The sequence below is a fragment of the Nicotiana tabacum genome, chromosome 3 (assembly GCF_000715075.1).
Source record: "Nicotiana tabacum cultivar K326 chromosome 3, ASM71507v2, whole genome shotgun sequence".
Classification (NCBI taxonomy): Eukaryota; Viridiplantae; Streptophyta; class Magnoliopsida; order Solanales; family Solanaceae; genus Nicotiana; species Nicotiana tabacum.
The window spans coordinates 161,953,548-161,962,622 of record NC_134082.1 but is presented as its reverse complement, the minus strand read 5'-3'; the positions used below and the strand labels follow the sequence as shown (position 1 = coordinate 161,962,622).

The 9,075-nt window shown below is 37.1% G+C and overlaps 1 long non-coding RNA gene across 1 annotated transcript; it reads right to left on the bottom strand.

Moving 5' to 3' along the window:
* Positions 1–492: 492 nt before the first annotated feature.
* Positions 493–5,152, bottom strand: LOC142175210 (uncharacterized). The gene is made up of 2 exons (XR_012704344.1): positions 4,618–5,152; positions 493–714 (listed from the first exon to the last, which is right to left on the bottom strand). It is a non-coding gene; the product is annotated as an uncharacterized LOC142175210 (long non-coding RNA).
* Between the last annotated feature and the right edge of the window lie 3,923 nt (positions 5,153–9,075).

Below are 9,075 nucleotides of genomic sequence, written 5' to 3'. Positions count from 1 at the left end.
ATCTTAATAGATGAAATTAATTTACTTAGTTATGCCTATGATTGAGTTAGGATAGATATAGATATAATCAAACCAATTTGATTCTCAATCTATGTGAATTATTACTAACTATTAATTTTCACATTGTATAAGTTCCTAAGCCCTTTATTACTTAAGAAAGAGAACAAGTCTTGTTGACTTAATAAAATGATATTGCATACAATATTACTTACTATATTTGACATTTTTGAACATACGGATTATACTAACGCATCTTTCAACTATAAATTATGAACATAACCGATGTTATGCCAAAAGATGGCAAATTGCAGCTAATCATCATCTAGCTTTAAACAACCACTAATTAACTAACAAGATAAACTAATAGCATATTTTCTTTGATAATGCTATATTATGCCATACCTTTCTAACAATACCATGAAGTGTAAATAAAAACCAACTTTCTGCCATATTTCCTATTTACACAACTCATAGATAACTAAACTAATGAAATTTGACATGGATATCATTATTACAAAGTTTTATATGAATTTCGAAATAAGACAATTAACTTGTAGCCATCGAGTCGGACTTACTACTGGTTAACCAATATGAAACTAAAGCTGAAATTTTCAACTAAAGAACTCAAATGAATAGATGACAGTATTACAATTCAAACTCTATTTATTTATCATGTTGAATCTCTTTCCAACATAAAATTTAAAAGACATGTACCTGAAAATGAAGGTAGGAGGAGTAAGTTTCAGCAGTAGCAGCAGTAACAAAAACAGTAGAATATACTGATAACACAGTAAAATCTGAACAAGAATAGGATTCGAAGAGCCCAGATGCACAGTAAAGTACTTTTAAGAAACACTTCGGATTTTAACTGAACAGTGGAATCACATAAAGTTGAACAGATTCAACAAAAAAAAATTCAGATTTCAGTTTTTCTTCAGTTTCAAATTCAGTTTGTTTCTGATTTTCTGTTTCTGCTACTGTATCTGTGTGTGAGTGTGTATGTGAGTGTTCTATTTTCTGTTTCCTTCCTTTAAAATCTCAGCCCTCAAAATCTCTTAAAAATTCTCTCTTAAAAATTCTCTCTGAAAACCCTTCCAAACTCTCCTCTCGTCTCCCTCTAAATCAGTCCAGCTCCCTGTATTTATACAAGTCTGTCCCTTTTTTTTAAGTGCTGCCTGGACCCCCTTTTTGTTATCTAAGGCAGATTTTCCCTTAAAATCTGCCACTGAACTGCTTTTTCTTATTCAAACAGCACTAAGGATACCTTTACTTTATTTTCAGCCCCTCCACTTCCTTTGGTTTCCTATTATCCTATTAGATTAACAGCCACTAACATTCCACTTCCAGCACACTAGCCCTAACACTGTTTTTTATTGTTTCATTCCCAGAAATGCCCTGAACTCCTACTGTTATTACTGCCCATTAATACAAGATCAAAATCTATTATGAAACAGATTTAAAAATCTGTCCAAACCTAATTATCAACCTGATTTAAAACAGCTAATACCAATTCTCTTAATCAAACAAACATTCTGTCTTTACATATTATGCTAAACAGGGAAATGCAATAGCTGATGTACAAGAGCTAAATTCAGATTGATCACTGAACTTGCATCCAAACATATTAACAATACATAGAACTCCAAAGAACATTTCAACTGAAATTCAAAATCGAACAAAGAGCAACAAATGCAGGAACACTGTCAGTATTGACACTGCCCTGAACTTAATGTTCACAAATCATATATAACACCTACTTGATGAATTTACTGATTTATAAACATGATTTAATTGGCAAGTATCAATCAGTAGGTTGTTTACAACATTTGTCCATAATTGGCCTAAAATAATAGAAGCAGACTGTTTTTTTATTATCTTTATCATAAATGAGAATTCATAATATAACTAATCGACGAACTTAATCGAGTCGATTACTTACATTATGAACAATCACAACCAATAGGAACAATTCACATTCTGATCAAGTAGATAGGTAAGAAACAGAAATGACAGAATTAATCAAAACACAAATATAAAAAATTAACAAGCTATTAATACGGACAACAATACACGTAGAATACACAAAATAAATAGAAAAATACCTCTGAACTTTAATTTTATTCTGACTCGAACTCAACTTGGATTTCGGATTTTTTGTTTGAAATCAAACTGACCTTAGTCGAAGTATTTTCCACTGAAAATACTTCGACTAAGGTCGATTAAACCTCAATCTTCATCATAATCTGAACCGAATCCGGAAGTTTGGTATTTTTAGGGTTCTTAAAAACTCGATTTGGGATTTAACCATTTCTGGTCAGATTCGAGAAGAACCAAACATGACACAATGGTGAGGGTAGCCTAGGGGTCATTTGGTGTTAGTTTGAAACGGATCTGAGTTCATCTTTGTTTGGTCCGAATCTTCAAAAGAAGATTCAAGAAATTCAGAGCTGATTCGAACCAAACTAACTTCAGATCCATAACAAGGGTTGTTAGGGGAAACCATGGTGTTAATTTGGGGCTGATTGGTTTAGATCAAGTTTTCAGGCCAACCTTCGATTTAAGATTCGAAGAGTTGGGGCCTGATTCGAAGGAAACTAAGGTCGGATTCGTGTAGGGGAGGTTCAGGAGGTCCTAGGGTGTTAAGTTGGTGACCGGCGGCGTTGATGCCGCCGGGTTTCAGGCGAAGGGGAATAGGGGCGGCTAGGGTTAGGGGTCTGTTTTGGAACGATGATGAACAGGAGCGGAGAGGGGGGGGGGTGTTCAGTTAGGGGCTGGGTAGAGGCTTGGGATTTATATAGGGGTGGGGTGGACTGGTATCGTCCGTTGGATCAAGTAGAATGGATGGCTGAGATCTACTCACTTAACCAAACGGTGTCGTTTGGTTTAGGTTAGGGGGACGGGTTGAACCGGGTATCGGATCGGGTAAGGGTCTTGGGTTAGGGTGATGAGATCTTGGCCGTTGGTTGGATTTAATCCAACGGCCCTTGATAAGAGGTAACCAAACGACGTCGTTTGATTCTGTTTTGAATTGGACCGGACATGGTCATTTGGATTGGGCCTGATTTTGTTTAGAAATTTCAGCCCAGATCCGTTTTTTGCCCACTTAATTCCATTCTTTTTAATTTCCATTTTAATTCTTCAATTATTAAAAATAAAAAATTACTCCTTCAAAATATTAATCAACCTTTAACAATTTAACACATAGACAAAAATATTAATCACATAGTGAAGCATTAAAATTAGAACAAACGCATATTTTTGTAATTTTATTTAAATTAACTTAATTAAATGCATACTTAAATCCTAAATATGCATGAAACATGTATTTTTATTTTAATTTTGTTTAATTATAACCAAGCAAATATTTTACGGACATAAACAAATATTTAACACCACGCAAATTCAGAAATTACACAGTAAAAGAAATTTATTTTGATTTATTTTGGAGTAATTTTTCGTAAGGCAAAAATCACGTGCTCACATGCACGACATGACATTCATACGCATAGGCATGACGTTAAAAGTAATTTATGATTTACAAAAGTTATTCAGACTTACAGGTTGAGTCATGTACTTTATATGTCTTCCATGTCTCTCATGTATTTATTTATGTGCCTTACATACTCGGTACACTATTCGTACTGACGTCCCTTTTGCCTGGGGACGCTGCGTTTCATGCCCGCAGGTCCCGATAGACAGGTCGAGAGCTCTTCAAGTAGGCTATCAGCCTAGTGGAAGATGTTGGTATGCTCCATTTGCTTTGAAGTTGCTCATTTGGTTAGTATGATTTAGACATGTATTGTTTGGTATGGCGGGACTCTGTCTCGACCTTTATGACATTTATGTATTCTTAGAGGCTTGTAGACATATGTTGTGTACGTAAAAGGTTGTACGGCCTTATCAGCCTTTGTTTTGAGTTTATAAAGGATCATGTTGGCCTATTAGGCCCGTATGTCATGTGTATATGATGATGTAATGAGAAAGATACGTTACGTTGGTACTCGGTTGAGTAAGATACTGGGTGCCCGTCGCGGCCCATCAGTTTAGGTCGTGACATTATTATAACCTAAAGCAAACTACGAGGTTTATAAATTTTACTAAACTACTTTTGTGATTACGCTTGAAAGTCCTGTGATTTTGGAGCACTATAATGTCAATACAACTTAACCCAGCATAATAAATTAATTCTCAATTTTAATAATAATGGATGTTTAGGCTAAAAATTTGCACAAACAGTGCAATAAACACAAATTTAATTTAAAAAAAACATTGATTCATAACATGCTATATTAGATATTAACTTAAGCTAACATACAGTCAATCTCCATAATAATTAATTAACAAAGGAAAGCAAACATGCACATCATCGTGGAAAAGAGGGAAAGAAGAAGATTGAAGTCTTGTTTTGATGTTAATTATTCTAACTAAACACAGCAACTCAAACCATTTCATTTTCACGTTCTAAATTGAAGAAACACTAATTCAACATAGCAACTACTCAGTTAAGGTTACATTAACACGCAAACAATAAAATCAAACAAGAGAACCTTTCATAAAGTCATTCACTCAGCAGCAAACTAAGGAAAACAAGTTTGTAAGAAGGAAGAGAAATTGGACCTCAATTTAACTAAAAATTGATGTAAACCAGTACAACGACAAACTCAGCCCAGTCGACTCCAAACTGAAAACAAGCATCGCAACAGAAAACTCCAACAGAAAACCGCAAACGGCACCCTCGCCAACAACCTCAAATCTCGACTGAACTGTTTTTGGGACTGCTTCGAGACTGTTTCTCAACGAAATAAGTAGTGTTTGAGCCACTGTTTATGGATGGTTTTGGTGATGAAGGATGCTGGTTTTTGTGGAGGAGAAGAAAGTTGGTCTGTCGAGTTCTGGGTGAAGATAGGGCCGACGACTACTGGTTTAGGGAGTGGTCGTTGTTTTTGCTTCAGCAGCCACCATCGAAAATGGTTGCTTCTTCTTTATAAAAGAAGATGATCGATCATGGAGGGTGGGGTCTCCTTGTGTTATTTTCAGCTGTCAGCTCAAGTCCCTAGGTCTAGCCGCTAATTTTTATTTTATTAGAAGATAGGTTCTTCATTTTTTCGATTTTTCTTTGAATTTTGAAGAAGACCAACGTCGGATCTTTTGAGTGTTAGCTTTTCTAGGCGTCCTTTCTTAAATTCTAGGGGTCTAGGTATTTGTAGGGATTTTTAGGTTAAGGGGTATGAGCCTAGAAATTATGGGCTTGAGAATTATAGGTTAGGTCCGAAAATTACGCTTAAAAATGTGTTGTTTGAGCCTAAATTTTATTTTTTTCGTGAACGAGGCTAAGAATACGACATCATTTACTAATTAATCCTACTTATGTAAAATAACTATTAAAATAATACTGACCGTTAAAACTAAACTATTTTTGGTATTTTTCAAGATTCAAAATGACTACAAAATATTAATGAAACTATTTTTTTGTAATAAAATAAAGTAAAAGAGTTAAAATTAGTTGAAATAGCGATATTAGGCCTAAATTAAATATTTACATGCTAAAATATAAAAAATCTTGGGGAGGGTCAAAAATCACATGTCTACAGCTGCCCTACTTTGACTGGGAACGTGAAGAGTTTTCAGACAAAGAATGACTAGACAAGTTTTTTGACCCGACCCTTATTTGGAGAGACCAAAAACTAAGACAAAGGAGAATGTGACCGAGCCCTGATATGTGAGCTGCCTACATATCCTTGGCTATAAAAGAATCAAGCCACGTGTAGTTCAGAAGTAGGAATAGTGATGGAGTATACTGAGGTGGAGAGCCAGTCGAGGTGTCGTTCCGCCGAGGTTTCGGTCCGCGATCCTGTTATTACATCAAAAATAAAAAAATGAAAAAGACTAACTAAGCCTGTCAATTATGAGTTACAAGATTCCTATCTACAAGTCTTCTAAAGCTTGATCTTGAGTCTTGAATGGTTCTTCATGCAGACTTTGGATTTGAACCTTGACGCTTGCTAGTTACAGGTGCTAGTTCATTCTTCTTCAGCTTTTCGGATCAAAACCGGACATACCATGCTTGTGACTTCAGTCATGTCTTGAGCAACTCGCATTTTTCATCAACTTCTGCATTTGGATTCACTTCTTGCCTTTCTTTTTTTCTTATTCTGGATTGTGACTAACTTTCATTGATCATCTCGGACTATTTACTCGCATTCTTGCCGCGAGCTTCTTTTGTTGCTGACTTGAATTGCATTCTAAAGTAAATTCCCTTATTCTCTAGGTGGTGCCTGATTGCCAACATTTTAACTGTATTCCCTTGTTCTCCAGGCAAGTGCCTGATTACCGAAATTTGAATTGTATTCCCTTTGTCACCTTAAACTGTTTTCCCTTAAAACCTGTGTTGTCTTCCTTTGAAACTTGGACTGCTTTCCTTATTCTCCAGGTGGGTGCCTGATTGCCAAAATTCGCACTGCTTTTCCTTGACATTTGAACTATTTCCCTTTGTTCTCCAGGTGGGCTCCTGATTGCTGTCCTCCTTTGAACATTGCTGCTTTCCCTTTGTTCTCCAGGTGGGTGCTTGATTACCAACATTTGCACTATTTTTCCTTGAGATTTGAACTGTTTCCCTTTGTTCTCTAGGTGGGCTCCTGATTGCTTAACTTGAACCATCTTCCTTTGAACATTGTTGCTTTCCCTTTATTCTCCAGGTGGGCTCCTGATTTCCAACACTCATATTGCTTTTCCCTCAAAACTTGACTCGTTTTCCCTTTATTCTCCAGGTGGGCTCCTGATTGCTGAACTTGAACCGTCTTCCTTTGAAAATTGCTGCTTCCCCTTTGTTCTCCAGGTGGGCTCCTGATTTCTAACACTTGTACTGCTTTTCCTTTGACTCGTTTTCCCTTTGTTCTCCAGGTGGGCTCCTGATTGCTGAACTTGAACCGTCTTCCTTTGAATATTGCTGCTTTCCCTTTGTTCTCCAGGTGGGCTCCTGATTTCCAACACTTGAACTACTTTTCCTCAAAATTTGAACTGTTTCCCTTTGTTCTCCAGGTGGGTGCCTGATTACCAACACTTGAACTGTTTTTCCTCGAAACTTGAATTGCTTTCCCTTTATTCTCCAGGTGGGATCCTGATTTCCAACACTTGAACTGACTCCTCTGAAATTGCTTCTTTCCCTTTGTTCTCCAAGTGGGTGCCTGATTACCATCACTTGTACTGCTTTTCCCTCGAAACTTACTCATTTTCCCTTTGTTCTCCAGGTGGGCTCCTGATTGCTGAACTTGCACTGTCTTCCTTTGAACATTGTTGCTTTCCCTTTGTTCTCCAGGTTGGCTCCTAATTTCTAACACTTGAACTACTTTTCCTCGAAAATTGAAATGCTTCCCTTTGATCTCCAAGTGGTTGCCTGATTACCAACACTTGAACTGTTTTTCCTCGAAACTTGAATTGCTTTCCCTTTGTTCTTCAGGTGAGCTCCTAATTTCCAACACTTGAAATGACTCCTCTGAAACTGCTGCTTTCCCTTTGTTCTCAAGGTGGGTGCCTGATTACAACAAAACAGATAAAACAACAAAAAAAATATCTGCCCCAGTTTGATATTGGGAACATCTGTGAGTGTTAACCAATTCTTGTTATCAAAATAAGTTCTAAACTAAATCCCCTTATCCTGAAAAATTTCAAACCAAGTCTCACCTCAAAAGTGAAAAGCTTAAATGCTAAATTATACTTCCCAAAAGTAAAACTCTCGTCAGACCTTGTCATTTGAGAGGGTCTCACAACTTACTGGATCCAGTTATCCAAGAGAGTACTAGAAACTTACTGCCGAGCCTGTCTGGCACCTACTTTCCTGGCGGACGGTTTCTCCGGAACAAACAAAATTTTCTGCCCCTGTTTCAATCAAAAAAAACTTGTGAGTTTAAACATGGTGGTTGGTTTGTGGCCTTGACTTTGAGGGCAATTGCTCCTTCACTTCCCATGATAACTTCGATTTCAACTCGAAAGACCTTGCCTGTTTATTGACTGGCCACTTTCTCTATCACCCTTATAACGGAGAATACCTCTGATCTGTTCAAACCCAATACCACTAATCTGTTGCATTGTGCTCATACATTGACATATAATGAACCTTTATGTTTCACATGAATCCCAAAGCAAGTCAATTGCCACCCACTCAGTGCACATGTTGTTCTTTCCTGACTTAAACCACTGGCCTTGGCCTTGAGGTCTATTGCTCCTTCATTTTCCATGATAACTTTGATTTCCACTTGGAAGACCTTGCTTGTCACTGGTTAACCACTTTCTTTGTCAATCTTATCATAGAAAATACCTTTGATCCGTTCACCCAACACCCTCTATCTGTTGCATTGTTTATGAATTGACATATACCAAACCTTTGTATTTCACATGAATCCCAAAGCACGTTGATTGTTACCAACTTAGTGCACACGCTGTTCTTTCCTAACTTATGCCACTTTGATGTGCTAGCCAGATCTCATTTTGTGCAATTGGAAAGCTGGTGGCAAATTTTGAAGTCATTTCTCACTTGTTCTGACCAAACAGACTCAGGGAGAGGAAGTAAACAAGACAAAAGGAACAGAGTAAAGGACAATGGAAAGAGATGGTCTATAACAAGAAAACTACAAATTAGAAACTTATCAGGTGTGGATACCAACTCCAATGACCATGACATGCACCTGTGGCCTAATCTGTCAAGCAAGTCTGATGTTCAACTCTTGTTATACCCCCTAAACCATGAAACTGGGCTTCAATGCTCCGATTTTCCAATCTGATTCACGATCCTTATACGACTTTTAGTGCCCAAAGGGTTTTCACCATCAAGCCTCTCTCATTTTGTTCTTTATCTTAACTCACCATCGCCTTATGGTGCATGTGAAAGTTTTCACTAATAAGACTCTCCCATTTTGTTCTTTTCTTCTTATTTTCCTCTTATTCTGCAGATGACAAGGCATTAACCATGGCAAAACATCATATGCTCTTGGGATGTCTAAACTCAACACTCTCAAAGATCATCTGGGAGGTCTTTTTTGGACTGTAATGTGGCTTTTGGATAGGGTTAAAAAAAGGATA